Source organism: Schistocerca americana, chromosome 3, assembly GCF_021461395.2.
Source record: "Schistocerca americana isolate TAMUIC-IGC-003095 chromosome 3, iqSchAmer2.1, whole genome shotgun sequence".
Classification (NCBI taxonomy): domain Eukaryota; kingdom Metazoa; phylum Arthropoda; class Insecta; order Orthoptera; family Acrididae; genus Schistocerca; species Schistocerca americana.
In genome coordinates, this window is record NC_060121.1 from 806,071,915 (window position 1) to 806,099,261 (window position 27,347).

General features: G+C 49.4%; 47 non-coding genes across 47 annotated transcripts; all 47 read left to right on the top strand.

Moving 5' to 3' along the window:
* Positions 1 to 207: 207 nt before the first annotated feature.
* Positions 208 to 280, top strand: Trnak-uuu. Its single transcript has one exon. It is a non-coding gene; the product is annotated as a tRNA-Lys (tRNA).
* Positions 281 to 418: 138 nt separating this feature from the next.
* Positions 419 to 500, top strand: Trnas-cga. Its single transcript has one exon. It is a non-coding gene; the product is annotated as a tRNA-Ser (tRNA).
* Positions 501 to 1,240: 740 nt separating this feature from the next.
* Positions 1,241 to 1,322, top strand: Trnas-uga. The gene has a single exon. It is a non-coding gene; the product is annotated as a tRNA-Ser (tRNA).
* A 580-nt stretch (positions 1,323 to 1,902) lies between these two features.
* Positions 1,903 to 1,975, top strand: Trnaf-gaa. Its single transcript has one exon. It is a non-coding gene; the product is annotated as a tRNA-Phe (tRNA).
* A 540-nt stretch (positions 1,976 to 2,515) lies between these two features.
* On the top strand, positions 2,516 to 2,588 carry Trnak-uuu. The gene has a single exon. It is a non-coding gene; the product is annotated as a tRNA-Lys (tRNA).
* Positions 2,589 to 2,726: 138 nt separating this feature from the next.
* Positions 2,727 to 2,808, top strand: Trnas-cga. The gene has a single exon. It is a non-coding gene; the product is annotated as a tRNA-Ser (tRNA).
* A 740-nt stretch (positions 2,809 to 3,548) lies between these two features.
* On the top strand, positions 3,549 to 3,630 carry Trnas-uga. Its single transcript has one exon. It is a non-coding gene; the product is annotated as a tRNA-Ser (tRNA).
* Positions 3,631 to 4,210: 580 nt separating this feature from the next.
* Trnaf-gaa lies at positions 4,211 to 4,283 on the top strand. The gene has a single exon. It is a non-coding gene; the product is annotated as a tRNA-Phe (tRNA).
* A 540-nt stretch (positions 4,284 to 4,823) lies between these two features.
* On the top strand, positions 4,824 to 4,896 carry Trnak-uuu. The gene has a single exon. It is a non-coding gene; the product is annotated as a tRNA-Lys (tRNA).
* A 138-nt stretch (positions 4,897 to 5,034) lies between these two features.
* Trnas-cga lies at positions 5,035 to 5,116 on the top strand. Its single transcript has one exon. It is a non-coding gene; the product is annotated as a tRNA-Ser (tRNA).
* A 740-nt stretch (positions 5,117 to 5,856) lies between these two features.
* On the top strand, positions 5,857 to 5,938 carry Trnas-uga. Its single transcript has one exon. It is a non-coding gene; the product is annotated as a tRNA-Ser (tRNA).
* Positions 5,939 to 6,518: 580 nt separating this feature from the next.
* Positions 6,519 to 6,591, top strand: Trnaf-gaa. Its single transcript has one exon. It is a non-coding gene; the product is annotated as a tRNA-Phe (tRNA).
* A 540-nt stretch (positions 6,592 to 7,131) lies between these two features.
* Positions 7,132 to 7,204, top strand: Trnak-uuu. The gene has a single exon. It is a non-coding gene; the product is annotated as a tRNA-Lys (tRNA).
* Positions 7,205 to 7,342: 138 nt separating this feature from the next.
* On the top strand, positions 7,343 to 7,424 carry Trnas-cga. Its single transcript has one exon. It is a non-coding gene; the product is annotated as a tRNA-Ser (tRNA).
* Positions 7,425 to 8,164: 740 nt separating this feature from the next.
* On the top strand, positions 8,165 to 8,246 carry Trnas-uga. The gene has a single exon. It is a non-coding gene; the product is annotated as a tRNA-Ser (tRNA).
* Positions 8,247 to 8,826: 580 nt separating this feature from the next.
* Trnaf-gaa lies at positions 8,827 to 8,899 on the top strand. The gene has a single exon. It is a non-coding gene; the product is annotated as a tRNA-Phe (tRNA).
* A 540-nt stretch (positions 8,900 to 9,439) lies between these two features.
* Trnak-uuu lies at positions 9,440 to 9,512 on the top strand. The gene has a single exon. It is a non-coding gene; the product is annotated as a tRNA-Lys (tRNA).
* Positions 9,513 to 9,650: 138 nt separating this feature from the next.
* Positions 9,651 to 9,732, top strand: Trnas-cga. The gene has a single exon. It is a non-coding gene; the product is annotated as a tRNA-Ser (tRNA).
* A 740-nt stretch (positions 9,733 to 10,472) lies between these two features.
* On the top strand, positions 10,473 to 10,554 carry Trnas-uga. Its single transcript has one exon. It is a non-coding gene; the product is annotated as a tRNA-Ser (tRNA).
* Positions 10,555 to 11,134: 580 nt separating this feature from the next.
* On the top strand, positions 11,135 to 11,207 carry Trnaf-gaa. The gene has a single exon. It is a non-coding gene; the product is annotated as a tRNA-Phe (tRNA).
* A 540-nt stretch (positions 11,208 to 11,747) lies between these two features.
* On the top strand, positions 11,748 to 11,820 carry Trnak-uuu. The gene has a single exon. It is a non-coding gene; the product is annotated as a tRNA-Lys (tRNA).
* A 138-nt stretch (positions 11,821 to 11,958) lies between these two features.
* On the top strand, positions 11,959 to 12,040 carry Trnas-cga. The gene has a single exon. It is a non-coding gene; the product is annotated as a tRNA-Ser (tRNA).
* Positions 12,041 to 12,780: 740 nt separating this feature from the next.
* Positions 12,781 to 12,862, top strand: Trnas-uga. The gene has a single exon. It is a non-coding gene; the product is annotated as a tRNA-Ser (tRNA).
* A 580-nt stretch (positions 12,863 to 13,442) lies between these two features.
* Positions 13,443 to 13,515, top strand: Trnaf-gaa. Its single transcript has one exon. It is a non-coding gene; the product is annotated as a tRNA-Phe (tRNA).
* A 540-nt stretch (positions 13,516 to 14,055) lies between these two features.
* Trnak-uuu lies at positions 14,056 to 14,128 on the top strand. Its single transcript has one exon. It is a non-coding gene; the product is annotated as a tRNA-Lys (tRNA).
* A 138-nt stretch (positions 14,129 to 14,266) lies between these two features.
* On the top strand, positions 14,267 to 14,348 carry Trnas-cga. The gene has a single exon. It is a non-coding gene; the product is annotated as a tRNA-Ser (tRNA).
* A 740-nt stretch (positions 14,349 to 15,088) lies between these two features.
* Positions 15,089 to 15,170, top strand: Trnas-uga. Its single transcript has one exon. It is a non-coding gene; the product is annotated as a tRNA-Ser (tRNA).
* A 580-nt stretch (positions 15,171 to 15,750) lies between these two features.
* Positions 15,751 to 15,823, top strand: Trnaf-gaa. Its single transcript has one exon. It is a non-coding gene; the product is annotated as a tRNA-Phe (tRNA).
* A 540-nt stretch (positions 15,824 to 16,363) lies between these two features.
* Trnak-uuu lies at positions 16,364 to 16,436 on the top strand. Its single transcript has one exon. It is a non-coding gene; the product is annotated as a tRNA-Lys (tRNA).
* Positions 16,437 to 16,574: 138 nt separating this feature from the next.
* Positions 16,575 to 16,656, top strand: Trnas-cga. Its single transcript has one exon. It is a non-coding gene; the product is annotated as a tRNA-Ser (tRNA).
* Positions 16,657 to 17,396: 740 nt separating this feature from the next.
* On the top strand, positions 17,397 to 17,478 carry Trnas-uga. Its single transcript has one exon. It is a non-coding gene; the product is annotated as a tRNA-Ser (tRNA).
* Positions 17,479 to 18,058: 580 nt separating this feature from the next.
* Trnaf-gaa lies at positions 18,059 to 18,131 on the top strand. Its single transcript has one exon. It is a non-coding gene; the product is annotated as a tRNA-Phe (tRNA).
* Positions 18,132 to 18,671: 540 nt separating this feature from the next.
* Positions 18,672 to 18,744, top strand: Trnak-uuu. Its single transcript has one exon. It is a non-coding gene; the product is annotated as a tRNA-Lys (tRNA).
* A 138-nt stretch (positions 18,745 to 18,882) lies between these two features.
* Trnas-cga lies at positions 18,883 to 18,964 on the top strand. The gene has a single exon. It is a non-coding gene; the product is annotated as a tRNA-Ser (tRNA).
* Positions 18,965 to 19,704: 740 nt separating this feature from the next.
* Positions 19,705 to 19,786, top strand: Trnas-uga. Its single transcript has one exon. It is a non-coding gene; the product is annotated as a tRNA-Ser (tRNA).
* Positions 19,787 to 20,366: 580 nt separating this feature from the next.
* Positions 20,367 to 20,439, top strand: Trnaf-gaa. The gene has a single exon. It is a non-coding gene; the product is annotated as a tRNA-Phe (tRNA).
* A 540-nt stretch (positions 20,440 to 20,979) lies between these two features.
* Trnak-uuu lies at positions 20,980 to 21,052 on the top strand. Its single transcript has one exon. It is a non-coding gene; the product is annotated as a tRNA-Lys (tRNA).
* A 138-nt stretch (positions 21,053 to 21,190) lies between these two features.
* On the top strand, positions 21,191 to 21,272 carry Trnas-cga. Its single transcript has one exon. It is a non-coding gene; the product is annotated as a tRNA-Ser (tRNA).
* A 740-nt stretch (positions 21,273 to 22,012) lies between these two features.
* On the top strand, positions 22,013 to 22,094 carry Trnas-uga. The gene has a single exon. It is a non-coding gene; the product is annotated as a tRNA-Ser (tRNA).
* Positions 22,095 to 22,674: 580 nt separating this feature from the next.
* On the top strand, positions 22,675 to 22,747 carry Trnaf-gaa. Its single transcript has one exon. It is a non-coding gene; the product is annotated as a tRNA-Phe (tRNA).
* A 540-nt stretch (positions 22,748 to 23,287) lies between these two features.
* Positions 23,288 to 23,360, top strand: Trnak-uuu. Its single transcript has one exon. It is a non-coding gene; the product is annotated as a tRNA-Lys (tRNA).
* Positions 23,361 to 23,498: 138 nt separating this feature from the next.
* On the top strand, positions 23,499 to 23,580 carry Trnas-cga. Its single transcript has one exon. It is a non-coding gene; the product is annotated as a tRNA-Ser (tRNA).
* A 740-nt stretch (positions 23,581 to 24,320) lies between these two features.
* Trnas-uga lies at positions 24,321 to 24,402 on the top strand. Its single transcript has one exon. It is a non-coding gene; the product is annotated as a tRNA-Ser (tRNA).
* Positions 24,403 to 24,982: 580 nt separating this feature from the next.
* On the top strand, positions 24,983 to 25,055 carry Trnaf-gaa. The gene has a single exon. It is a non-coding gene; the product is annotated as a tRNA-Phe (tRNA).
* A 540-nt stretch (positions 25,056 to 25,595) lies between these two features.
* Trnak-uuu lies at positions 25,596 to 25,668 on the top strand. The gene has a single exon. It is a non-coding gene; the product is annotated as a tRNA-Lys (tRNA).
* A 138-nt stretch (positions 25,669 to 25,806) lies between these two features.
* On the top strand, positions 25,807 to 25,888 carry Trnas-cga. The gene has a single exon. It is a non-coding gene; the product is annotated as a tRNA-Ser (tRNA).
* Positions 25,889 to 26,628: 740 nt separating this feature from the next.
* On the top strand, positions 26,629 to 26,710 carry Trnas-uga. Its single transcript has one exon. It is a non-coding gene; the product is annotated as a tRNA-Ser (tRNA).
* The last annotated feature ends 637 nt before the right edge of the window (positions 26,711 to 27,347 follow it).

Genomic DNA, 27,347 nt, shown 5'->3' on the forward strand with positions numbered 1-27,347 from the left:
ATGAGACGTAACAACTGGTGCAATTTGTTGTTGCATCATGTGCCAGCAGTCTTCGATAGTGTGTTACAAGCTTAGCGCGGTAAGTTTGTAGACAGCATTTAGGCGACGTTTTATTTGTTAACGGCCCCATACAGCGATTGCACAACAGTAAAGGACATGAGTCAATGTATAGTTGTGCGTCGTGGGAGGTTTTGCAGCCTCGTGTGAGCCCGGATAGCTCAGTCGGTAGAGCATTAGGCTTTTAACCTAAGGGCCCAGGTTTCAAGTCCCTGTCCAGGCGGAAATTTTAATACTTTGGTAGCGATTCGTCTGGTAGCGGTGGAGACGCTACAGAAAATAATGCAGCTACGCCGTTTTCTGACACCACAGTGCTTTAAACGGTAGCAGTTGCATGTGTCCGGAGAACACCGCGCTAACGGCAGTCGTGGCCGAGTGGTTAAGGCGTCTGACTCGAAATCAGATTCCCTCTGGGAGCGTAGGTTCGAATCCTACCGGCTGCGTGCGATTTTGCGTAAAGAGGAGCAAACATTTTCGCACACATGTGACATGTGTGGGCGAATGCGGGTGCAAACCAGTGACGCCATTCTCAACAAGACGAAAATTTCCGTTTTAAGAATACTGAGTTTTCGCGACGACCGCTGCTTACTCTGGCTATCGGTTCACCTCACACTGACACTGACGCTGGGACTGCAGAAAGCCGTCGCTGAGATCGTGAGTACACAGATGTGCTCGAAAGTGATGGACAGAGCGAACATCTCATTTTCTTTTTAAGAATCGCAATTTCAATCACTCGAGTGCGGCAAAAGCAGTGGTGCAGCGTTTCTTTTCTTAAGATCTCGCAGCTGCTTGGAGGTATGTCCATCGTTTTAAGACGACAGAAAACTAGCGTCAGCGGTGCGTCAGTGGGAAGTCGGTGAAGTCGCCATTGGAGCCGTAAGCCAGTAATTACGACATGCGAATCACTCGCACACCACGCAGCTGTACGATAATGCTCTTGCGTGGGTCCGCATAGCTGAGTCGGTAGAGCGTTAGGTTTTCAACCAAAGGGTCCTGGGTTCAAGTCCCTGTCTGGGCGAAAATTAATACACCTGTGTTCAAGTCCCTGACTGGGCGAAAATTAATACACTTTCGTAACGGCTAATGGAAACCGTACAGGAAAGAGTGAGGCCACGCCGTTTTCTGCCACCAGATTGCTTCTAAAGATGGCGGTTACAGTTGTCGGGAGTCGCTTCCGCCACCGGCAGTCGTGGCCGAGTGGTTAAGGCGTCTGACTTGAAATCAGATTCCCTCTGGGAGCGTAGGTTCGAGTCCTGCCGACTGCGAAAATTTTCTCGCTCTCAAATGGCGGACGTTCAGCTGCATCCTAGCAGTTGCGTCACTACTAAACACGTGGGTCACCAGCAATGTGCAGTGCTATTTGATCCAGGGCGCAGCGCTACAGTCGCGCCCAGAAGCCGCAGCTCATCTCCGCGTCTCACAGGCGTCCACCAGGTGTTAGTACAAGTGTCGCCTCACTGGGCAGTGCAGATGTGTCCATTTTAGCTTGCAGACGATGACGTGTGAGCTAACGCAAGTCGAATGTTTTACCGTGTGTATCTGCTAGATACTGCCTCCCATACGGTGGAGAGACTCACTCCTTCTTGTGTCTCGTTCTCCGCACACGAGTTGCCCCTGGCATCGATATGACACGGGTTTTCTAGCGTCAGCGAAGTCAATATTACACGAATCGAGTCGACATGTTTGCTTGTTACGATGACGGAAGAAGAAGAAATGTGTGTGTAACTTCACTGCATCGGCTGCTCGCCTTTCAGCGCCCCTGTGTCTTATCAGACGAAGGTGACTGTGAAATTGGCAACGAGGCAGAGGTTAATCAACACATGCAAATGAGAACCTTCAACGTCAGCCGAAATAGCTCAGTTGGGAGAGCGTTAGACTGAAGATCTAAAGGTCCCTGGTTCGATCCCGGGTTTCGGCAGGGATTCGTTTTGATGCGACGCCAATGGAATTACTCTGCGTTTGTGATAATGCAACTACCGCTGACAACAAAAATGACTCTCTCCTGTAGCTGTTCTGGTTGTCTAGTGCATGCCATAAGAGGAACTCACTAGACAACTAACTCCCCTAGAAGCAAAAGAATTAAAAATATCCTACCGACTGCATTCCTTTTTCTGTGTCAGGTGGTGAAGAACGTCTTCAACGGAACCGTGAAATGAGCGAAAGCGTGGGAAACATTGCATTCGAAATGCTTGTGAATTTTCCAATTGCCCAGTGAGTGTCGACAAAACACGTAAATTCTCTGCTCCAACGTATGAGACGTAACAACTGGTGCAATTTGTTGTTTCATCATGTGCCAGCAGTCTTCGATAGTGTGTTACGAGCTTAGCGCGGTAAGTTTGTAGACAGCATTTAGGCGACGTTTTATTTGTTAACGGCCCCATACAGCGATTGCACAACAGTAAAGGACATGAGTCAATGTATAGTTGTGCGTCGTGGGAGGTTTTGCAGCCTCGTGTGAGCCCGGATAGCTCAGTCGGTAGAGCATTAGGCTTTTAACCTAAGGGCTCAGGTTTCAAGTCCCTGTCCAGGCGGAAATTTTAATACTTTGGTAGCGATTCGTCTGGTAGCGGTGGAGACGCTACAGAAAATAATGCAGCTACGCCGTTTTCTGACACCACAGTGCTTTAAACGGTAGCAGTTGCATGTGTCCGGAGAACACCGCGCTAACGGCAGTCGTGGCCGAGTGGTTAAGGCGTCTGACTCGAAATCAGATTCCCTCTGGGAGCGTAGGTTCGAATCCTACCGGCTGCGTGCGATTTTGCGTAAAGAGGAGCAAACATTTTCGCACACATGTGACATGTGTGGGCGAATGCGGGTGCAAACCAGTGACGCCATTCTCAACAAGACGAAAATTTCCGTTTTAAGAATACTGAGTTTTCGCGACGACCGCTGCTTACTCTGGCTATCGGTTCACCTCACACTGACACTGACGCTGGGACTGCAGAAAGCCGTCGCTGAGATCGTGACTACACAGATGTGCTCGAAAGTGATGGACAGAGCGAACATCTCATTTTCTTTTTAAGAATCGCAATTTCAATCACTCGAGTGCGGCAAAAGCAGTGGTGCAGCGTTTCTTTTCTTAAGATCTCGCAGCTGCTTGGAGGTATGTCCATCGTTTTAAGACGACAGAAAACTAGCGTCAGCGGTGCGTCAGAGGGAAGTCGGTGAAGTCGCCATTGGAGCCGTAAGCCAGTAATTACGACATGCGAATCACTCGCACACCACGCAGCTGTACGATAATGCTCGTGCGTGGGTCCGCATAGCTGAGTCGGTAGAGCGTTAGGTTTTCAACCAAAGGGTCCTGGGTTCAAGTCCCTGTCTGGGCGAAAATTAATACACCTGCGTTCAAGTCCCTGACTGGGCGAAAATTAATACACTTTCGTAACGGCTAATGGAAACCGTACAGGAAAGAGTGAGGCCACGCCGTTTTCTGCCACCAGATTGCTTCTAAAGATGGCGGTTACAGTTGTCGGGAGTCGCTTCCGCCACCGGCAGTCGTGGCCGAGTGGTTAAGGCGTCTGACTTGAAATCAGATTCCCTCTGGGAGCGTAGGTTCGAGTCCTGCCGACTGCGAAAATTTTCTCGCTCTCAAATGGCGGACGTTCAGCTGCATCCTAGCAGTTGCGTCACTACTAAACACGTGGGTCACCAGCAATGTGCAGTGCTATTTGATCCAGGGCGCAGCGCTACAGTCGCGCCCAGAAGCCGCAGCTCATCTCCGCGTCTCACAGGCGTCCACCAGGTGTTAGTACAAGTGTCGCCTCACTGGGCAGTGCAGATGTGTCCATTTTAGCTTGCAGACGATGACGTGTGAGCTAACGCAAGTCGAATGTTTTACCGTGTGTATCTGCTAGATACTGCCTCCCATACGGTGGAGAGACTCACTCCTTCTTGTGTCTCGTTCTCCGCACACGAGTTGCCCCTGGCATCGATATGACACGGGTTTTCTAGCGTCAGCGAAGTCAATATTACACGAATCGAGTCGACATGTTTGCTTGTTACGATGACGGAAGAAGAAGAAATGTGTGTGTAACTTCACTGCATCGGCTGCTCGCCTTTCAGCGCCCCTGTGTCTTATCAGACGAAGGTGACTGTGAAATTGGCAACGAGGCAGAGGTTAATGAACACATGCAAATGAGAACCTTCAACGTCAGCCGAAATAGCTCAGTTGGGAGAGCGTTAGACTGAAGATCTAAAGGTCCCTGGTTCGATCCCGGGTTTCGGCAGGGATTCGTTTTGATGCGACGCCAATGGAATTACTCTGCGTTTGTGATAATGCAACTACCGCTGACAACAAAAATGACTCTCTCCTGTAGCTGTTCTGGTTGTCTAGTGCATGCCATAAGAGGAACTCACTAGACAACTAACTCCCCTAGAAGCAAAAGAATTAAAAATATCCTACCGACTGCATTCCTTTTTCTGTGTCAGGTGGTGAAGAACGTCTTCAACGGAACCGTGAAATGAGCGAAAGCGTGGGAAACATTGCATTCGAAATGCTTGTGAATTTTCCAATTGCCCAGTGAGTGTCGACAAAACACGTAAATTCTCTGCTCCAACGTATGAGACGTAACAACTGGTGCAATTTGTTGTTGCATCATGTGCCAGCAGTCTTCGATAGTGTGTTACGAGCTTAGCGCGGTAAGTTTGTAGACAGCATTTAGGCGACGTTTTATTTGTTAACGGCCCCATACAGCGATTGCACAACAGTAAAGGACATGAGTCAATGTATAGTTGTGCGTCGTGGGAGGTTTTGCAGCCTCGTGTGAGCCCGGATAGCTCAGTCGGTAGAGCATTAGGCTTTTAACCTAAGGGCCCAGGTTTCAAGTCCCTGTCCAGGCGGAAATTTTAATACTTTGGTAGCGATTCGTCTGGTAGCGGTGGAGACGCTACAGAAAATAATGCAGCTACGCCGTTTTCTGACACCACAGTGCTTTAAACGGTAGCAGTTGCATGTGTCCGGAGAACACCGCGCTAACGGCAGTCGTGGCCGAGTGGTTAAGGCGTCTGACTCGAAATCAGATTCCCTCTGGGAGCGTAGGTTCGAATCCTACCGGCTGCGTGCGATTTTGCGTAAAGAGGAGCAAACATTTTCGCACACATGTGACATGTGTGGGCGAATGCGGGTGCAAACCAGTGACGCCATTCTCAACAAGACGAAAATTTCCGTTTTAAGAATACTGAGTTTTCGCGACGACCGCTGCTTACTCTGGCTATCGGTTCACCTCACACTGACACTGACGCTGGGACTGCAGAAAGCCGTCGCTGAGATCGTGAGTACACAGATGTGCTCGAAAGTGATGGACAGAGCGAACATCTCATTTTCTTTTTAAGAATCGCAATTTCAATCACTCGAGTGCGGCAAAAGCAGTGGTGCAGCGTTTCTTTTCTTAAGATCTCGCAGCTGCTTGGAGGTATGTCCATCGTTTTAAGACGACAGAAAACTAGCGTCAGCGGTGCGTCAGTGGGAAGTCGGTGAAGTCGCCATTGGAGCCGTAAGCCAGTAATTACGACATGCGAATCACTCGCACACCACGCAGCTGTACGATAATGCTCTTGCGTGGGTCCGCATAGCTGAGTCGGTAGAGCGTTAGGTTTTCAACCAAAGGGTCCTGGGTTCAAGTCCCTGTCTGGGCGAAAATTAATACACCTGTGTTCAAGTCCCTGACTGGGCGAAAATTAATACACTTTCGTAACGGCTAATGGAAACCGTACAGGAAAGAGTGAGGCCACGCCGTTTTCTGCCACCAGATTGCTTCTAAAGATGGCGGTTACAGTTGTCGGGAGTCGCTTCCGCCACCGGCAGTCGTGGCCGAGTGGGTAAGGCGTCTGACTTGAAATCAGATTCCCTCTGGGAGCGTAGGTTCGAGTCCTGCCGACTGCGAAAATTTTCTCGCTCTCAAATGGCGGACGTTCAGCTGCATCCTAGCAGTTGCGTCACTACTAAACACGTGGGTCACCAGCAATGTGCAGTGCTATTTGATCCAGGGCGCAGCGCTACAGTCGCGCCCAGAAGCCGCAGCTCATCTCCGCGTCTCACAGGCGTCCACCAGGTGTTAGTACAAGTGTCGCCTCACTGGGCAGTGCAGATGTGTCCATTTTAGCTTGCAGACGATGACGTGTGAGCTAACGCAAGTCGAATGTTTTACCGTGTGTATCTGCTAGATACTGCCTCCCATACGGTGGAGAGACTCACTCCTTCTTGTGTCTCGTTCTCCGCACACGAGTTGCCCATGGCATCGATATGACACGGGTTTTCTAGCGTCAGCGAAGTCAATATTACACGAATCGAGTCGACATGTTTGCTTGTTACGATGACGGAAGAAGAAGAAATGTGTGTGTAACTTCACTGCATCGGCTGCTCGCCTTTCAGCGCCCCTGTGTCTTATCAGACGAAGGTGACTGTGACATTGGCAACGAGGCAGAGGTTAATGAACACATGCAAATGAGAACCTTCAACGTCAGCCGAAATAGCTCAGTTGGGAGAGCGTTAGACTGAAGATCTAAAGGTCCCTGGTTCGATCCCGGGTTTCGGCAGGGATTCGTTTTGATGCGACGCCAATGGAATTACTCTGCGTTTGTGATAATGCAACTACCGCTGACAACAAAAATGACTCTCTCCTGTAGCTGTTCTGGTTGTCTAGTGCATGCCATAAGAGGAACTCACTAGACAACTAACTCCCCTAGAAGCAAAAGAATTAAAAATATCCTACCGACTGCATTCCTTTTTCTGTGTCAGGTGGTGAAGAACGTCTTCAACGGAACCGTGAAATGAGCGAAAGCGTGGGAAACATTGCATTCGAAATGCTTGTGAATTTTCCAATTGCCCAGTGAGTGTCGACAAAACACGTAAATTCTCTGCTCCAACGTATGAGACGTAACAACTGGTGCAATTTGTTGTTGCATCATGTGCCAGCAGTCTTCGATAGTGTGTTACGAGCTTAGCGCGATAAGTTTGTAGACAGCATTTAGGCGACGTTTTATTTGTTAACGGCCCCATACAGCGATTGCACAACAGTAAAGGACATGAGTCAATGTATAGTTGTGCGTCGTGGGAGGTTTTGCAGCCTCATGTGAGCCCGGATAGCTCAGTCGGTAGAGCATTAGGCTTTTAACCTAAGGGCCCAGGTTTCAAGTCCCTGTCCAGGCGGAAATTTTAATACTTTGGTAGCGATTCGTCTGGTAGCGGTGGAGACGCTACAGAAAATAATGCAGCTACGCCGTTTTCTGACACCACAGTGCTTTAAACGGTAGCAGTTGCATGTGTCCGGAGAACACCGCGCTAACGGCAGTCGTGGCCGAGTGGTTAAGGCGTCTGACTCGAAATCAGATTCCCTCTGGGAGCGTAGGTTCGAATCCTACCGGCTGCGTGCGATTTTGCGTAAAGAGGAGCAAACATTTTCGCACACATGTGACATGTGTGGGCGAATGCGGGTGCAAACCAGTGACGCCATTCTCAACAAGACGAAAATTTCCGTTTTAAGAATACTGAGTTTTCGCGACGACCGCTGCTTACTCTGGCTATCGGTTCACCTCACACTGACACTGACGCTGGGACTGCAGAAAGCCGTCGCTGAGATCGTGAGTACACAGATGTGCTCGAAAGTGATGGACACAGCGAACATCTCATTTTCTTTTTAAGAATCGCAATTTCAATCACTCGAGTGCGGCAAAAGCAGTGGTGCAGCGTTTCTTTTCTTAAGATCTCGCAGCTGCTTGGAGGTATGTCCATCGTTTTAAGACGACAGAAAACTAGCGTCAGCGGTGCGTCAGTGGGAAGTCGGTGAAGTCGCCATTGGAGCCGTAAGCCAGTAATTACGACATGCGAATCACTCGCACACCACGCAGCTGTACGAAAATGCTCGTGCGTGGGTCCGCATAGCTGAGTCGGTAGAGCGTTAGGTTTTCAACCAAAGGGTCCTGGGTTCAAGTCCCTGTCTGGGCGAAAATTAATACACCTGTGTTCAAGTCCCTGTCTGGGCGAAAATTAATACACTTTCGTAACGGCTAATGGAAACTGTACAGGAAAGAGTGAGGCCACGCCGTTTTCTGCCACCAGATTGCTTCTAAAGATGGCGGTTTCAGTTGTCGGGAGTCGCTTCCGCCACCGGCAGTCGTGGCCGAGTGGTTAAGGCGTCTGATTTGAAATCAGATTCCCTCTGGGAGCGTAGGTTCGAGTCCTGCCTACTGCGAAAATTTTCTCGCTCTCAAATGGCGTACGTTCAGCTGCATCCTAGCAGTTGCGTCACTACTAAACACGTGGGTCACCAGCAATGTGCAGTGCTATTTGATCCAGGGCGCAGCGCTACAGTCGCCCCCAGAAGCCGCAGCTCATCTCCGCGTCTCACAGGCGTCCACCAGGTGTTAGTACAAGTGTCGCCTCACTGGGCAGTGCAGATGTGTCCATTTTAGCTTGCAGACGATGACGTGTGAGCTAACGCAAGTCGAATGTTTTACCGTGTGTATCTGCTAGATACTGCCACTCATACGGTGGAGAGACTCACTCCTTCTTGTGTCTCGTTCTCCGCACACGAGTTGCCCCTGGCATCGATATAGCACGGGTTTTCTAGCGTCAGCGAAGTCAATATTACACGAATCGAGTCGACATGTTTGCTTGTTACGATGACGGAAGAAGAAGAAATGTGTGTGTAACTTCACTGCATCGGCTGCTCGCCTTTCAGCGCCCCTGTGTCTTATCAGACGAAGGTGACTGTGAAATTGGCAACGAGACAGAGTTTAATGAACACATGCAAATGACAACCTTCAACGTCAGCCGAAATAGCTCAGTTGGGAGAGCGTTAGACTGAAGGTGTAAAGGTCCCTGGTTCGATCCCGGGTTTCGGCAGGGATTCGTTTTGATGCGACGCCAATGGAATTACTCTGCGTTTGTGATAATGCAACTACCGCTGACAACAAAAATGACTCTCTCCTGTAGCTGTTCTGGTTGTCTAGTGCATGCCATAAGAGGAACTCACTAGACAACTAACTCCCCTAGAAGCAAAAGAATTAAAAATATCCTACCGACTGCATTCCTTTTTCTGTGTCAGGTGGTGAAGAACGTCTTCAACGGAACCGTGAAATGAGCGAAAGCGTGGGAAACATTGCATTCGAAATGCTTGTGAATTTTCCAATTGCCCACTGAGTGTCGACAAAACACGTAAATTCTCTGCTCCAACGTATGAGACGTAACAACTGGTGCAATTTGTTGTTGCATCATGTGCCAGCAGTCTTCGATAGTGTGTTACGAGCTTAGCGCGATAAGTTTGTAGACAGCATTTAGGCGACGTTTTATTTGTTAACGGCCCCATACAGCGATTGCACAACAGTAAAGGACATGAGTCAATGTATAGTTGTGCGTCGTGGGAGGTTTTGCAGCCTCATGTGAGCCCGGATAGCTCAGTCGGTAGAGCATTAGGCTTTTAACCTAAGGGCCCAGGTTTCAAGTCCCTGTCCAGGCGGAAATTTTAATACTTTGGTAGCGATTCGTCTGGTAGCGGTGGAGACGCTACAGAAAATAATGCAGCTACGCCGTTTTCTGACACCACAGTGCTTTAAACGGTAGCAGTTGCATGTGTCCGGAGAACACCGCGCTAACGGCAGTCGTGGCCGAGTGGTTAAGGCGTCTGACTCGAAATCAGATTCCCTCTGGGAGCGTAGGTTCGAATCCTACCGGCTGCGTGCGATTTTGCGTAAAGAGGAGCAAACATTTTCGCACACATGTGACATGTGTGGGCGAATGCGGGTGCAAACCAGTGACGCCATTCTCAACAAGACGAAAATTTCCGTTTTAAGAATACTGAGTTTTCGCGACGACCGCTGCTTACTCTGGCTATCGGTTCACCTCACACTGACACTGACGCTGGGACTGCAGAAAGCCGTCGCTGAGATCGTGAGTACACAGATGTGCTCGAAAGTGATGGACACAGCGAACATCTCATTTTCTTTTTAAGAATCGCAATTTCAATCACTCGAGTGCGGCAAAAGCAGTGGTGCAGCGTTTCTTTTCTTAAGATCTCGCAGCTGCTTGGAGGTATGTCCATCGTTTTAAGACGACAGAAAACTAGCGTCAGCGGTGCGTCAGTGGGAAGTCGGTGAAGTCGCCATTGGAGCCGTAAGCCAGTAATTACGACATGCGAATCACTCGCACACCACGCAGCTGTACGAAAATGCTCGTGCGTGGGTCCGCATAGCTGAGTCGGTAGAGCGTTAGGTTTTCAACCAAAGGGTCCTGGGTTCAAGTCCCTGTCTGGGCGAAAATTAATACACCTGTGTTCAAGTCCCTGTCTGGGCGAAAATTAATACACTTTCGTAACGGCTAATGGAAACTGTACAGGAAAGAGTGAGGCCACGCCGTTTTCTGCCACCAGATTGCTTCTAAAGATGGCGGTTTCAGTTGTCGGGAGTCGCTTCCGCCACCGGCAGTCGTGGCCGAGTGGTTAAGGCGTCTGATTTGAAATCAGATTCCCTCTGGGAGCGTAGGTTCGAGTCCTGCCTACTGCGAAAATTTTCTCGCTCTCAAATGGCGTACGTTCAGCTGCATCCTAGCAGTTGCGTCACTACTAAACACGTGGGTCACCAGCAATGTGCAGTGCTATTTGATCCAGGGCGCAGCGCTACAGTCGCCCCCAGAAGCCGCAGCTCATCTCCGCGTCTCACAGGCGTCCACCAGGTGTTAGTACAAGTGTCGCCTCACTGGGCAGTGCAGATGTGTCCATTTTAGCTTGCAGACGATGACGTGTGAGCTAACGCAAGTCGAATGTTTTACCGTGTGTATCTGCTAGATACTGCCACTCATACGGTGGAGAGACTCACTCCTTCTTGTGTCTCGTTCTCCGCACACGAGTTGCCCCTGGCATCGATATAGCACGGGTTTTCTAGCGTCAGCGAAGTCAATATTACACGAATCGAGTCGACATGTTTGCTTGTTACGATGACGGAAGAAGAAGAAATGTGTGTGTAACTTCACTGCATCGGCTGCTCGCCTTTCAGCGCCCCTGTGTCTTATCAGACGAAGGTGACTGTGAAATTGGCAACGAGACAGAGTTTAATGAACACATGCAAATGACAACCTTCAACGTCAGCCGAAATAGCTCAGTTGGGAGAGCGTTAGACTGAAGGTGTAAAGGTCCCTGGTTCGATCCCGGGTTTCGGCAGGGATTCGTTTTGATGCGACGCCAATGGAATTACTCTGCGTTTGTGATAATGCAACTACCGCTGACAACAAAAATGACTCTCTCCTGTAGCTGTTCTGGTTGTCTAGTGCATGCCATAAGAGGAACTCACTAGACAACTAACTCCCCTAGAAGCAAAAGAATTAAAAATATCCTACCGACTGCATTCCTTTTTCTGTGTCAGGTGGTGAAGAACGTCTTCAACGGAACCGTGAAATGAGCGAAAGCGTGGGAAACATTGCATTCGAAATGCTTGTGAATTTTCCAATTGCCCACTGAGTGTCGACAAAACACGTAAATTCTCTGCTCCAACGTATGAGACGTAACAACTGGTGCAATTTGTTGTTGCATCATGTGCCAGCAGTCTTCGATAGTGTGTTACGAGCTTAGCGCGATAAGTTTGTAGACAGCATTTAGGCGACGTTTTATTTGTTAACGGCCCCATACAGCGATTGCACAACAGTAAAGGACATGAGTCAATGTATAGTTGTGCGTCGTGGGAGGTTTTGCAGCCTCATGTGAGCCCGGATAGCTCAGTCGGTAGAGCATTAGGCTTTTAACCTAAGGGCCCAGGTTTCAAGTCCCTGTCCAGGCGGAAATTTTAATACTTTGGTAGCGATTCGTCTGGTAGCGGTGGAGACGCTACAGAAAATAATGCAGCTACGCCGTTTTCTGACACCACAGTGCTTTAAACGGTAGCAGTTGCATGTGTCCGGAGAACACCGCGCTAACGGCAGTCGTGGCCGAGTGGTTAAGGCGTCTGACTCGAAATCAGATTCCCTCTGGGAGCGTAGGTTCGAATCCTACCGGCTGCGTGCGATTTTGCGTAAAGAGGAGCAAACATTTTCGCACACATGTGACATGTGTGGGCGAATGCGGGTGCAAACCAGTGACGCCATTCTCAACAAGACGAAAATTTCCGTTTTAAGAATACTGAGTTTTCGCGACGACCGCTGCTTACTCTGGCTATCGGTTCACCTCACACTGACACTGACGCTGGGACTGCAGAAAGCCGTCGCTGAGATCGTGAGTACACAGATGTGCTCGAAAGTGATGGACACAGCGAACATCTCATTTTCTTTTTAAGAATCGCAATTTCAATCACTCGAGTGCGGCAAAAGCAGTGGTGCAGCGTTTCTTTTCTTAAGATCTCGCAGCTGCTTGGAGGTATGTCCATCGTTTTAAGACGACAGAAAACTAGCGTCAGCGGTGCGTCAGTGGGAAGTCGGTGAAGTCGCCATTGGAGCCGTAAGCCAGTAATTACGACATGCGAATCACTCGCACACCACGCAGCTGTACGAAAATGCTCGTGCGTGGGTCCGCATAGCTGAGTCGGTAGAGCGTTAGCTTTTCAACCAAAGGGTCCTGGGTTCAAGTCCCTGTCTGGGCGAAAATTAATACACCTGTGTTCAAGTCCCTGTCTGGGCGAAAATTAATACACTTTCGTAACGGCTAATGGAAACTGTACAGGAAAGAGTGAGGCCACGCCGTTTTCTGCCACCAGATTGCTTCTAAAGATGGCGGTTTCAGTTGTCGGGAGTCGCTTCCGCCACCGGCAGTCGTGGCCGAGTGGTTAAGGCGTCTGATTTGAAATCAGATTCCCTCTGGGAGCGTAGGTTCGAGTCCTGCCTACTGCGAAAATTTTCTCGCTCTCAAATGGCGTACGTTCAGCTGCATCCTAGCAGTTGCGTCACTACTAAACACGTGGGTCACCAGCAATGTGCAGTGCTATTTGATCCAGGGCGCAGCGCTACAGTCGCGCCCAGAAGCCGCAGCTCATCTCCGCGTCTCACAGGCGTCCACCAGGTGTTAGTACAAGTGTCGCCTCAGTGGGCAGTGCAGATGTGTCCATTTTAGCTTGCAGACGATGACGTGTGAGCTAACGCAAGTCGAATGTTTTACCGTGTGTATCTGCTAGATACTGCCACTCATACGGTGGAGAGACTCACTCCTTCTTGTGTCTCGTTCTCCGCACACGAGTTGCCCCTGGCATCGATATAGCACGGGTTTTCTAGCGTCAGCGAAGTCAATATTACACGAATCGAGTCGACATGTTTGCTTGTTACGATGACGGAAGAAGAAGAAATGTGTGTGTAACTTCACTGCATCGGCTGCTCGCCTTTCAGCGCCCCTGTGTCTTATCAGACGAAGGTGACTGTGAAATTGGCAACGAGGCAGAGTTTAATGAACACATGCAAATGACAACCTTCAACGTCAGCCGAAATAGCTCAGTTGGGAGAGCGTTAGACTGAAGGTGTAAAGGTCCCTGGTTCGATCCCGGGTTTCGGCAGGGATTCGTTTTGATGCGACGCCAATGGAATTACTCTGCGTTTGTGATAATGCAACTACCGCTGACAACAAAAATGACTCTCTCCTGTAGCTGTTCTGGTTGTCTAGTGCATGCCATAAGAGGAACTCACTAGACAACTAACTCCCCTAGAAGCAAAAGAATTAAAAATATCCTACCGACTGCATTCCTTTTTCTGTGTCAGGTGGTGAAGAACGTCTTCAACGGAACCGTGAAATGAGCGAAAGCGTGGGAAACATTGCATTCGAAATGCTTGTGAATTTTCCAATTGCCCACTGAGTGTCGACAAAACACGTAAATTCTCTGCTCCAACGTATGAGACGTAACAACTGGTGCAATTTGTTGTTGCATCATGTGCCAGCAGTCTTCGATAGTGTGTTACGAGCTTAGCGCGATAAGTTTGTAGACAGCATTTAGGCGACGTTTTATTTGTTAACGGCCCCATACAGCGATTGCACAACAGTAAAGGACATGAGTCAATGTATAGTTGTGCGTCGTGGGAGGTTTTGCAGCCTCATGTGAGCCCGGATAGCTCAGTCGGTAGAGCATTAGGCTTTTAACCTAAGGGCCCAGGTTTCAAGTCCCTGTCCAGGCGGAAATTTTAATACTTTGGTAGCGATTCGTCTGGTAGCGGTGGAGACGCTACAGAAAATAATGCAGCTACGCCGTTTTCTGACACCACAGTGCTTTAAACGGTAGCAGTTGCATGTGTCCGGAGAACACCGCGCTAACGGCAGTCGTGGCCGAGTGGTTAAGGCGTCTGACTCGAAATCAGATTCCCTCTGGGAGCGTAGGTTCGAATCCTACCGGCTGCGTGCGATTTTGCGTAAAGAGGAGCAAACATTTTCGCACACATGTGACATGTGTGGGCGAATGCGGGTGCAAACCAGTGACGCCATTCTCAACAAGACGAAAATTTCCGTTTTAAGAATACTGAGTTTTCGCGACGACCGCTGCTTACTCTGGCTATCGGTTCACCTCACACTGACACTGACGCTGGGACTGCAGAAAGCCGTCGCTGAGATCGTGAGTACACAGATGTGCTCGAAAGTGATGGACACAGCGAACATCTCATTTTCTTTTTAAGAATCGCAATTTCAATCACTCGAGTGCGGCAAAAGCAGTGGTGCAGCGTTTCTTTTCTTAAGATCTCGCAGCTGCTTGGAGGTATGTCCATCGTTTTAAGACGACAGAAAACTAGCGTCAGCGGTGCGTCAGTGGGAAGTCGGTGAAGTCGCCATTGGAGCCGTAAGCCAGTAATTACGACATGCGAATCACTCGCACACCACGCAGCTGTACGAAAATGCTCGTGCGTGGGTCCGCATAGCTGAGTCGGTAGAGCGTTAGGTTTTCAACCAAAGGGTCCTGGGTTCAAGTCCCTGTCTGGGCGAAAATTAATACACCTGTGTTCAAGTCCCTGTCTGGGCGAAAATTAATACACTTTCGTAACGGCTAATGGAAACTGTACAGGAAAGAGTGAGGCCACGCCGTTTTCTGCCACCAGATTGCTTCTAAAGATGGCGGTTTCAGTTGTCGGGAGTCGCTTCCGCCACCGGCAGTCGTGGCCGAGTGGTTAAGGCGTCTGATTTGAAATCAGATTCCCTCTGGGAGCGTAGGTTCGAGTCCTGCCTACTGCGAAAATTTTCTCGCTCTCAAATGGCGTACGTTCAGCTGCATCCTAGCAGTTGCGTCACTACTAAACACGTGGGTCACCAGCAATGTGCAGTGCTATTTGATCCAGGGCGCAGCGCTACAGTCGCCCCCAGAAGCCGCAGCTCATCTCCGCGTCTCACAGGCGTCCACCAGGTGTTAGTACAAGTGTCGCCTCACTGGGCAGTGCAGATGTGTCCATTTTAGCTTGCAGACGATGACGTGTGAGCTAACGCAAGTCGAATGTTTTACCGTGTGTATCTGCTAGATACTGCCACTCATACGGTGGAGAGACTCACTCCTTCTTGTGTCTCGTTCTCCGCACACGAGTTGCCCCTGGCATCGATATAGCACGGGTTTTCTAGCGTCAGCGAAGTCAATATTACACGAATCGAGTCGACATGTTTGCTTGTTACGATGACGGAAGAAGAAGAAATGTGTGTGTAACTTCACTGCATCGGCTGCTCGCCTTTCAGCGCCCCTGTGTCTTATCAGACGAAGGTGACTGTGAAATTGGCAACGAGACAGAGTTTAATGAACACATGCAAATGACAACCTTCAACGTCAGCCGAAATAGCTCAGTTGGGAGAGCGTTAGACTGAAGGTGTAAAGGTCCCTGGTTCGATCCCGGGTTTCGGCAGGGATTCGTTTTGATGCGACGCCAATGGAATTACTCTGCGTTTGTGATAATGCAACTACCGCTGACAACAAAAATGACTCTCTCCTGTAGCTGTTCTGGTTGTCTAGTGCATGCCATAAGAGGAACTCACTAGACAACTAACTCCCCTAGAAGCAAAAGAATTAAAAATATCCTACCGACTGCATTCCTTTTTCTGTGTCAGGTGGTGAAGAACGTCTTCAACGGAACCGTGAAATGAGCGAAAGCGTGGGAAACATTGCATTCGAAATGCTTGTGAATTTTCCAATTGCCCACTGAGTGTCGACAAAACACGTAAATTCTCTGCTCCAACGTATGAGACGTAACAACTGGTGCAATTTGTTGTTGCATCATGTGCCAGCAGTCTTCGATAGTGTGTTACGAGCTTAGCGCGATAAGTTTGTAGACAGCATTTAGGCGACGTTTTATTTGTTAACGGCCCCATACAGCGATTGCACAACAGTAAAGGACATGAGTCAATGTATAGTTGTGCGTCGTGGGAGGTTTTGCAGCCTCATGTGAGCCCGGATAGCTCAGTCGGTAGAGCATTAGGCTTTTAACCTAAGGGCCCAGGTTTCAAGTCCCTGTCCAGGCGGAAATTTTAATACTTTGGTAGCGATTCGTCTGGTAGCGGTGGAGACGCTACAGAAAATAATGCAGCTACGCCGTTTTCTGACACCACAGTGCTTTAAACGGTAGCAGTTGCATGTGTCCGGAGAACACCGCGCTAACGGCAGTCGTGGCCGAGTGGTTAAGGCGTCTGACTCGAAATCAGATTCCCTCTGGGAGCGTAGGTTCGAATCCTACCGGCTGCGTGCGATTTTGCGTAAAGAGGAGCAAACATTTTCGCACACATGTGACATGTGTGGGCGAATGCGGGTGCAAACCAGTGACGCCATTCTCAACAAGACGAAAATTTCCGTTTTAAGAATACTGAGTTTTCGCGACGACCGCTGCTTACTCTGGCTATCGGTTCACCTCACACTGACACTGACGCTGGGACTGCAGAAAGCCGTCGCTGAGATCGTGAGTACACAGATGTGCTCGAAAGTGATGGACACAGCGAACATCTCATTTTCTTTTTAAGAATCGCAATTTCAATCACTCGAGTGCGGCAAAAGCAGTGGTGCAGCGTTTCTTTTCTTAAGATCTCGCAGCTGCTTGGAGGTATGTCCATCGTTTTAAGACGACAGAAAACTAGCGTCAGCGGTGCGTCAGTGGGAAGTCGGTGAAGTCGCCATTGGAGCCGTAAGCCAGTAATTACGACATGCGAATCACTCGCACACCACGCAGCTGTACGAAAATGCTCGTGCGTGGGTCCGCATAGCTGAGTCGGTAGAGCGTTAGGTTTTCAACCAAAGGGTCCTGGGTTCAAGTCCCTGTCTGGGCGAAAATTAATACACCTGTGTTCAAGTCCCTGTCTGGGCGAAAATTAATACACTTTCGTAACGGCTAATGGAAACTGTACAGGAAAGAGTGAGGCCACGCCGTTTTCTGCCACCAGATTGCTTCTAAAGATGGCGGTTTCAGTTGTCGGGAGTCGCTTCCGCCACCGGCAGTCGTGGCCGAGTGGTTAAGGCGTCTGATTTGAAATCAGATTCCCTCTGGGAGCGTAGGTTCGAGTCCTGCCTACTGCGAAAATTTTCTCGCTCTCAAATGGCGTACGTTCAGCTGCATCCTAGCAGTTGCGTCACTACTAAACACGTGGGTCACCAGCAATGTGCAGTGCTATTTGATCCAGGGCGCAGCGCTACAGTCGCCCCCAGAAGCCGCAGCTCATCTCCGCGTCTCACAGGCGTCCACCAGGTGTTAGTACAAGTGTCGCCTCACTGGGCAGTGCAGATGTGTCCATTTTAGCTTGCAGACGATGACGTGTGAGCTAACGCAAGTCGAATGTTTTACCGTGTGTATCTGCTAGATACTGCCACTCATACGGTGGAGAGACTCACTCCTTCTTGTGTCTCGTTCTCCGCACACGAGTTGCCCCTGGCATCGATATAGCACGGGTTTTCTAGCGTCAGCGAAGTCAATATTACACGAATCGAGTCGACATGTTTGCTTGTTACGATGACGGAAGAAGAAGAAATGTGTGTGTAACTTCACTGCATCGGCTGCTCGCCTTTCAGCGCCCCTGTGTCTTATCAGACGAAGGTGACTGTGAAATTGGCAACGAGACAGAGTTTAATGAACACATGCAAATGACAACCTTCAACGTCAGCCGAAATAGCTCAGTTGGGAGAGCGTTAGACTGAAGGTGTAAAGGTCCCTGGTTCGATCCCGGGTTTCGGCAGGGATTCGTTTTGATGCGACGCCAATGGAATTACTCTGCGTTTGTGATAATGCAACTACCGCTGACAACAAAAATGACTCTCTCCTGTAGCTGTTCTGGTTGTCTAGTGCATGCCATAAGAGGAACTCACTAGACAACTAACTCCCCTAGAAGCAAAAGAATTAAAAATATCCTACCGACTGCATTCCTTTTTCTGTGTCAGGTGGTGAAGAACGTCTTCAACGGAACCGTGAAATGAGCGAAAGCGTGGGAAACATTGCATTCGAAATGCTTGTGAATTTTCCAATTGCCCACTGAGTGTCGACAAAACACGTAAATTCTCTGCTCCAACGTATGAGACGTAACAACTGGTGCAATTTGTTGTTGCATCATGTGCCAGCAGTCTTCGATAGTGTGTTACGAGCTTAGCGCGATAAGTTTGTAGACAGCATTTAGGCGACGTTTTATTTGTTAACGGCCCCATACAGCGATTGCACAACAGTAAAGGACATGAGTCAATGTATAGTTGTGCGTCGTGGGAGGTTTTGCAGCCTCATGTGAGCCCGGATAGCTCAGTCGGTAGAGCATTAGGCTTTTAACCTAAGGGCCCAGGTTTCAAGTCCCTGTCCAGGCGGAAATTTTAATACTTTGGTAGCGATTCGTCTGGTAGCGGTGGAGACGCTACAGAAAATAATGCAGCTACGCCGTTTTCTGACACCACAGTGCTTTAAACGGTAGCAGTTGCATGTGTCCGGAGAACACCGCGCTAACGGCAGTCGTGGCCGAGTGGTTAAGGCGTCTGACTCGAAATCAGATTCCCTCTGGGAGCGTAGGTTCGAATCCTACCGGCTGCGTGCGATTTTGCGTAAAGAGGAGCAAACATTTTCGCACACATGTGACATGTGTGGGCGAATGCGGGTGCAAACCAGTGACGCCATTCTCAACAAGACGAAAATTTCCGTTTTAAGAATACTGAGTTTTCGCGACGACCGCTGCTTACTCTGGCTATCGGTTCACCTCACACTGACACTGACGCTGGGACTGCAGAAAGCCGTCGCTGAGATCGTGAGTACACAGATGTGCTCGAAAGTGATGGACACAGCGAACATCTCATTTTCTTTTTAAGAATCGCAATTTCAATCACTCGAGTGCGGCAAAAGCAGTGGTGCAGCGTTTCTTTTCTTAAGATCTCGCAGCTGCTTGGAGGTATGTCCATCGTTTTAAGACGACAGAAAACTAGCGTCAGCGGTGCGTCAGTGGGAAGTCGGTGAAGTCGCCATTGGAGCCGTAAGCCAGTAATTACGACATGCGAATCACTCGCACACCACGCAGCTGTACGAAAATGCTCGTGCGTGGGTCCGCATAGCTGAGTCGGTAGAGCGTTAGGTTTTCAACCAAAGGGTCCTGGGTTCAAGTCCCTGTCTGGGCGAAAATTAATACACCTGTGTTCAAGTCCCTGTCTGGGCGAAAATTAATACACTTTCGTAACGGCTAATGGAAACTGTACAGGAAAGAGTGAGGCCACGCCGTTTTCTGCCACCAGATTGCTTCTAAAGATGGCGGTTTCAGTTGTCGGGAGTCGCTTCCGCCACCGGCAGTCGTGGCCGAGTGGTTAAGGCGTCTGATTTGAAATCAGATTCCCTCTGGGAGCGTAGGTTCGAGTCCTGCCTACTGCGAAAATTTTCTCGCTCTCAAATGGCGTACGTTCAGCTGCATCCTAGCAGTTGCGTCACTACTAAACACGTGGGTCACCAGCAATGTGCAGTGCTATTTGATCCAGGGCGCAGCGCTACAGTCGCCCCCAGAAGCCGCAGCTCATCTCCGCGTCTCACAGGCGTCCACCAGGTGTTAGTACAAGTGTCGCCTCACTGGGCAGTGCAGATGTGTCCATTTTAGCTTGCAGACGATGACGTGTGAGCTAACGCAAGTCGAATGTTTTACCGTGTGTATCTGCTAGATACTGCCACTCATACGGTGGAGAGACTCACTCCTTCTTGTGTCTCGTTCTCCGCACACGAGTTGCCCCTGGCATCGATATAGCACGGGTTTTCTAGCGTCAGCGAAGTCAATATTACACGAATCGAGTCGACATGTTTGCTTGTTACGATGACGGAAGAAGAAGAAATGTGTGTGTAACTTCACTGCATCGGCTGCTCGCCTTTCAGCGCCCCTGTGTCTTATCAGACGAAGGTGACTGTGAAATTGGCAACGAGACAGAGTTTAATGAACACATGCAAATGACAACCTTCAACGTCAGCCGAAATAGCTCAGTTGGGAGAGCGTTAGACTGAAGGTGTAAAGGTCCCTGGTTCGATCCCGGGTTTCGGCAGGGATTCGTTTTGATGCGACGCCAATGGAATTACTCTGCGTTTGTGATAATGCAACTACCGCTGACAACAAAAATGACTCTCTCCTGTAGCTGTTCTGGTTGTCTAGTGCATGCCATAAGAGGAACTCACTAGACAACTAACTCCCCTAGAAGCAAAAGAATTAAAAATATCCTACCGACTGCATTCCTTTTTCTGTGTCAGGTGGTGAAGAACGTCTTCAACGGAACCGTGAAATGAGCGAAAGCGTGGGAAACATTGCATTCGAAATGCTTGTGAATTTTCCAATTGCCCACTGAGTGTCGACAAAACACGTAAATTCTCTGCTCCAACGTATGAGACGTAACAACTGGTGCAATTTGTTGTTGCATCATGTGCCAGCAGTCTTCGATAGTGTGTTACGAGCTTAGCGCGATAAGTTTGTAGACAGCATTTAGGCGACGTTTTATTTGTTAACGGCCCCATACAGCGATTGCACAACAGTAAAGGACATGAGTCAATGTATAGTTGTGCGTCGTGGGAGGTTTTGCAGCCTCATGTGAGCCCGGATAGCTCAGTCGGTAGAGCATTAGGCTTTTAACCTAAGGGCCCAGGTTTCAAGTCCCTGTCCAGGCGGAAATTTTAATACTTTGGTAGCGATTCGTCTGGTAGCGGTGGAGACGCTACAGAAAATAATGCAGCTACGCCGTTTTCTGACACCACAGTGCTTTAAACGGTAGCAGTTGCATGTGTCCGGAGAACACCGCGCTAACGGCAGTCGTGGCCGAGTGGTTAAGGCGTCTGACTCGAAATCAGATTCCCTCTGGGAGCGTAGGTTCGAATCCTACCGGCTGCGTGCGATTTTGCGTAAAGAGGAGCAAACATTTTCGCACACATGTGACATGTGTGGGCGAATGCGGGTGCAAACCAGTGACGCCATTCTCAACAAGACGAAAATTTCCGTTTTAAGAATACTGAGTTTTCGCGACGACCGCTGCTTACTCTGGCTATCGGTTCACCTCACACTGACACTGACGCTGGGACTGCAGAAAGCCGTCGCTGAGATCGTGAGTACACAGATGTGCTCGAAAGTGATGGACACAGCGAACATCTCATTTTCTTTTTAAGAATCGCAATTTCAATCACTCGAGTGCGGCAAAAGCAGTGGTGCAGCGTTTCTTTTCTTAAGATCTCGCAGCTGCTTGGAGGTATGTCCATCGTTTTAAGACGACAGAAAACTAGCGTCAGCGGTGCGTCAGTGGGAAGTCGGTGAAGTCGCCATTGGAGCCGTAAGCCAGTAATTACGACATGCGAATCACTCGCACACCACGCAGCTGTACGAAAATGCTCGTGCGTGGGTCCGCATAGCTGAGTCGGTAGAGCGTTAGGTTTTCAACCAAAGGGTCCTGGGTTCAAGTCCCTGTCTGGGCGAAAATTAATACACCTGTGTTCAAGTCCCTGTCTGGGCGAAAATTAATACACTTTCGTAACGGCTAATGGAAACTGTACAGGAAAGAGTGAGGCCACGCCGTTTTCTGCCACCAGATTGCTTCTAAAGATGGCGGTTTCAGTTGTCGGGAGTCGCTTCCGCCACCGGCAGTCGTGGCCGAGTGGTTAAGGCGTCTGATTTGAAATCAGATTCCCTCTGGGAGCGTAGGTTCGAGTCCTGCCTACTGCGAAAATTTTCTCGCTCTCAAATGGCGTACGTTCAGCTGCATCCTAGCAGTTGCGTCACTACTAAACACGTGGGTCACCAGCAATGTGCAGTGCTATTTGATCCAGGGCGCAGCGCTACAGTCGCCCCCAGAAGCCGCAGCTCATCTCCGCGTCTCACAGGCGTCCACCAGGTGTTAGTACAAGTGTCGCCTCACTGGGCAGTGCAGATGTGTCCATTTTAGCTTGCAGACGATGACGTGTGAGCTAACGCAAGTCGAATGTTTTACCGTGTGTATCTGCTAGATACTGCCACTCATACGGTGGAGAGACTCACTCCTTCTTGTGTCTCGTTCTCCGCACACGAGTTGCCCCTGGCATCGATATAGCACGGGTTTTCTAGCGTCAGCGAAGTCAATATTACACGAATCGAGTCGACATGTTTGCTTGTTACGATGACGGAAGAAGAAGAAATGTGTGTGTAACTTCACTGCATCGGCTGCTCGCCTTTCAGCGCCCCTGTGTCTTATCAGACGAAGGTGACTGTGAAATTGGCAACGAGACAGAGTTTAATGAACACATGCAAATGACAACCTTCAACGTCAGCCGAAATAGCTCAGTTGGGAGAGCGTTAGACTGAAGGTGTAAAGGTCCCTGGTTCGATCCCGGGTTTCGGCAGGGATTCGTTTTGATGCGACGCCAATGGAATTACTCTGCGTTTGTGATAATGCAACTACCGCTGACAACAAAAATGACTCTCTCCTGTAGCTGTTCTGGTTGTCTAGTGCATGCCATAAGAGGAACTCACTAGACAACTAACTCCCCTAGAAGCAAAAGAATTAAAAATATCCTACCGACTGCATTCCTTTTTCTGTGTCAGGTGGTGAAGAACGTCTTCAACGGAACCGTGAAATGAGCGAAAGCGTGGGAAACATTGCATTCGAAATGCTTGTGAATTTTCCAATTGCCCACTGAGTGTCGACAAAACACGTAAATTCTCTGCTCCAACGTATGAGACGTAACAACTGGTGCAATTTGTTGTTGCATCATGTGCCAGCAGTCTTCGATAGTGTGTTACGAGCTTAGCGCGATAAGTTTGTAGACAGCATTTAGGCGACGTTTTATTTGTTAACGGCCCCATACAGCGATTGCACAACAGTAAAGGACATGAGTCAATGTATAGTTGTGCGTCGTGGGAGGTTTTGCAGCCTCATGTGAGCCCGGATAGCTCAGTCGGTAGAGCATTAGGCTTTTAACCTAAGGGCCCAGGTTTCAAGTCCCTGTCCAGGCGGAAATTTTAATACTTTGGTAGCGATTCGTCTGGTAGCGGTGGAGACGCTACAGAAAATAATGCAGCTACGCCGTTTTCTGACACCACAGTGCTTTAAACGGTAGCAGTTGCATGTGTCCGGAGAACACCGCGCTAACGGCAGTCGTGGCCGAGTGGTTAAGGCGTCTGACTCGAAATCAGATTCCCTCTGGGAGCGTAGGTTCGAATCCTACCGGCTGCGTGCGATTTTGCGTAAAGAGGAGCAAACATTTTCGCACACATGTGACATGTGTGGGCGAATGCGGGTGCAAACCAGTGACGCCATTCTCAACAAGACGAAAATTTCCGTTTTAAGAATACTGAGTTTTCGCGACGACCGCTGCTTACTCTGGCTATCGGTTCACCTCACACTGACACTGACGCTGGGACTGCAGAAAGCCGTCGCTGAGATCGTGAGTACACAGATGTGCTCGAAAGTGATGGACACAGCGAACATCTCATTTTCTTTTTAAGAATCGCAATTTCAATCACTCGAGTGCGGCAAAAGCAGTGGTGCAGCGTTTCTTTTCTTAAGATCTCGCAGCTGCTTGGAGGTATGTCCATCGTTTTAAGACGACAGAAAACTAGCGTCAGCGGTGCGTCAGTGGGAAGTCGGTGAAGTCGCCATTGGAGCCGTAAGCCAGTAATTACGACATGCGAATCACTCGCACACCACGCAGCTGTACGAAAATGCTCGTGCGTGGGTCCGCATAGCTGAGTCGGTAGAGCGTTAGGTTTTCAACCAAAGGGTCCTGGGTTCAAGTCCCTGTCTGGGCGAAAATTAATACACCTGTGTTCAAGTCCCTGTCTGGGCGAAAATTAATACACTTTCGTAACGGCTAATGGAAACTGTACAGGAAAGAGTGAGGCCACGCCGTTTTCTGCCACCAGATTGCTTCTAAAGATGGCGGTTTCAGTTGTCGGGAGTCGCTTCCGCCACCGGCAGTCGTGGCCGAGTGGTTAAGGCGTCTGATTTGAAATCAGATTCCCTCTGGGAGCGTAGGTTCGAGTCCTGCCTACTGCGAAAATTTTCTCGCTCTCAAATGGCGTACGTTCAGCTGCATCCTAGCAGTTGCGTCACTACTAAACACGTGGGTCACCAGCAATGTGCAGTGCTATTTGATCCAGGGCGCAGCGCTACAGTCGCCCCCAGAAGCCGCAGCTCATCTCCGCGTCTCACAGGCGTCCACCAGGTGTTAGTACAAGTGTCGCCTCACTGGGCAGTGCAGATGTGTCCATTTTAGCTTGCAGACGATGACGTGTGAGCTAACGCAAGTCGAATGTTTTACCGTGTGTATCTGCTAGATACTGCCACTCATACGGTGGAGAGACTCACTCCTTCTTGTGTCTCGTTCTCCGCACACGAGTTGCCCCTGGCATCGATATAGCACGGGTTTTCTAGCGTCAGCGAAGTCAATATTACACGAATCGAGTCGACATGTTTGCTTGTTACGATGACGGAAGAAGAAGAAATGTGTGTGTAACTTCACTGCATCGGCTGCTCGCCTTTCAGCGCCCCTGTGTCTTATCAGACGAAGGTGACTGTGAAATTGGCAACGAGACAGAGTTTAATGAACACATGCAAATGACAACCTTCAACGTCAGCCGAAATAGCTCAGTTGGGAGAGCGTTAGACTGAAGGTGTAAAGGTCCCTGGTTCGATCCCGGGTTTCGGCAGGGATTCGTTTTGATGCGACGCCAATGGAATTACTCTGCGTTTGTGATAATGCAACTACCGCTGACAACAAAAATGACTCTCTCCTGTAGCTGTTCTGGTTGTCTAGTGCATGCCATAAGAGGAACTCACTAGACAACTAACTCCCCTAGAAGCAAAAGAATTAAAAATATCCTACCGACTGCATTCCTTTTTCTGTGTCAGGTGGTGAAGAACGTCTTCAACGGAACCGTGAAATGAGCGAAAGCGTGGGAAACATTGCATTCGAAATGCTTGTGAATTTTCCAATTGCCCACTGAGTGTCGACAAAACACGTAAATTCTCTGCTCCAACGTATGAGACGTAACAACTGGTGCAATTTGTTGTTGCATCATGTGCCAGCAGTCTTCGATAGTGTGTTACGAGCTTAGCGCGATAAGTTTGTAGACAGCATTTAGGCGACGTTTTATTTGTTAACGGCCCCATACAGCGATTGCACAACAGTAAAGGACATGAGTCAATGTATAGTTGTGCGTCGTGGGAGGTTTTGCAGCCTCATGTGAGCCCGGATAGCTCAGTCGGTAGAGCATTAGGCTTTTAACCTAAGGGCCCAGGTTTCAAGTCCCTGTCCAGGCGGAAATTTTAATACTTTGGTAGCGATTCGTCTGGTAGCGGTGGAGACGCTACAGAAAATAATGCAGCTACGCCGTTTTCTGACACCACAGTGCTTTAAACGGTAGCAGTTGCATGTGTCCGGAGAACACCGCGCTAACGGCAGTCGTGGCCGAGTGGTTAAGGCGTCTGACTCGAAATCAGATTCCCTCTGGGAGCGTAGGTTCGAATCCTACCGGCTGCGTGCGATTTTGCGTAAAGAGGAGCAAACATTTTCGCACACATGTGACATGTGTGGGCGAATGCGGGTGCAAACCAGTGACGCCATTCTCAACAAGACGAAAATTTCCGTTTTAAGAATACTGAGTTTTCGCGACGACCGCTGCTTACTCTGGCTATCGGTTCACCTCACACTGACACTGACGCTGGGACTGCAGAAAGCCGTCGCTGAGATCGTGAGTACACAGATGTGCTCGAAAGTGATGGACACAGCGAACATCTCATTTTCTTTTTAAGAATCGCAATTTCAATCACTCGAGTGCGGCAAAAGCAGTGGTGCAGCGTTTCTTTTCTTAAGATCTCGCAGCTGCTTGGAGGTATGTCCATCGTTTTAAGACGACAGAAAACTAGCGTCAGCGGTGCGTCAGTGGGAAGTCGGTGAAGTCGCCATTGGAGCCGTAAGCCAGTAATTACGACATGCGAATCACTCGCACACCACGCAGCTGTACGAAAATGCTCGTGCGTGGGTCCGCATAGCTGAGTCGGTAGAGCGTTAGGTTTTCAACCAAAGGGTCCTGGGTTCAAGTCCCTGTCTGGGCGAAAATTAATACACCTGTGTTCAAGTCCCTGTCTGGGCGAAAATTAATACACTTTCGTAACGGCTAATGGAAACTGTACAGGAAAGAGTGAGGCCACGCCGTTTTCTGCCACCAGATTGCTTCTAAAGATGGCGGTTTCAGTTGTCGGGAGTCGCTTCCGCCACCGGCAGTCGTGGCCGAGTGGTTAAGGCGTCTGATTTGAAATCAGATTCCCTCTGGGAGCGTAGGTTCGAGTCCTGCCTACTGCGAAAATTTTCTCGCTCTCAAATGGCGTACGTTCAGCTGCATCCTAGCAGTTGCGTCACTACTAAACACGTGGGTCACCAGCAATGTGCAGTGCTATTTGATCCAGGGCGCAGCGCTACAGTCGCGCCCAGAAGCCGCAGCTCATCTCCGCGTCTCACAGGCGTCCACCAGGTGTTAGTACAAGTGTCGCCTCAGTGGGCAGTGCAGATGTGTCCATTTTAGCTTGCAGACGATGACGTGTGAGCTAACGCAAGTCGAATGTTTTACCGTGTGTATCTGCTAGATACTGCCACTCATACGGTGGAGAGACTCACTCCTTCTTGTGTCTCGTTCTCCGCACACGAGTTGCCCCTGGCATCGATATAGCACGGGTTTTCTAGCGTCAGCGAAGTCAATATTACACGAATCGAGTCGACATGTTTGCTTGTTACGATGACGGAAGAAGAAGAAATGTGTGTGTAACTTCACTGCATCGGCTGCTCGCCTTTCAGCGCCCCTGTGTCTTATCAGACGAAGGTGACTGTGAAATTGGCAACGAGACAGAGTTTAATGAACACATGCAAATGACAACCTTCAACGTCAGCCGAAATAGCTCAGTTGGGAGAGCGTTAGACTGAAGGTGTAAAGGTCCCTGGTTCG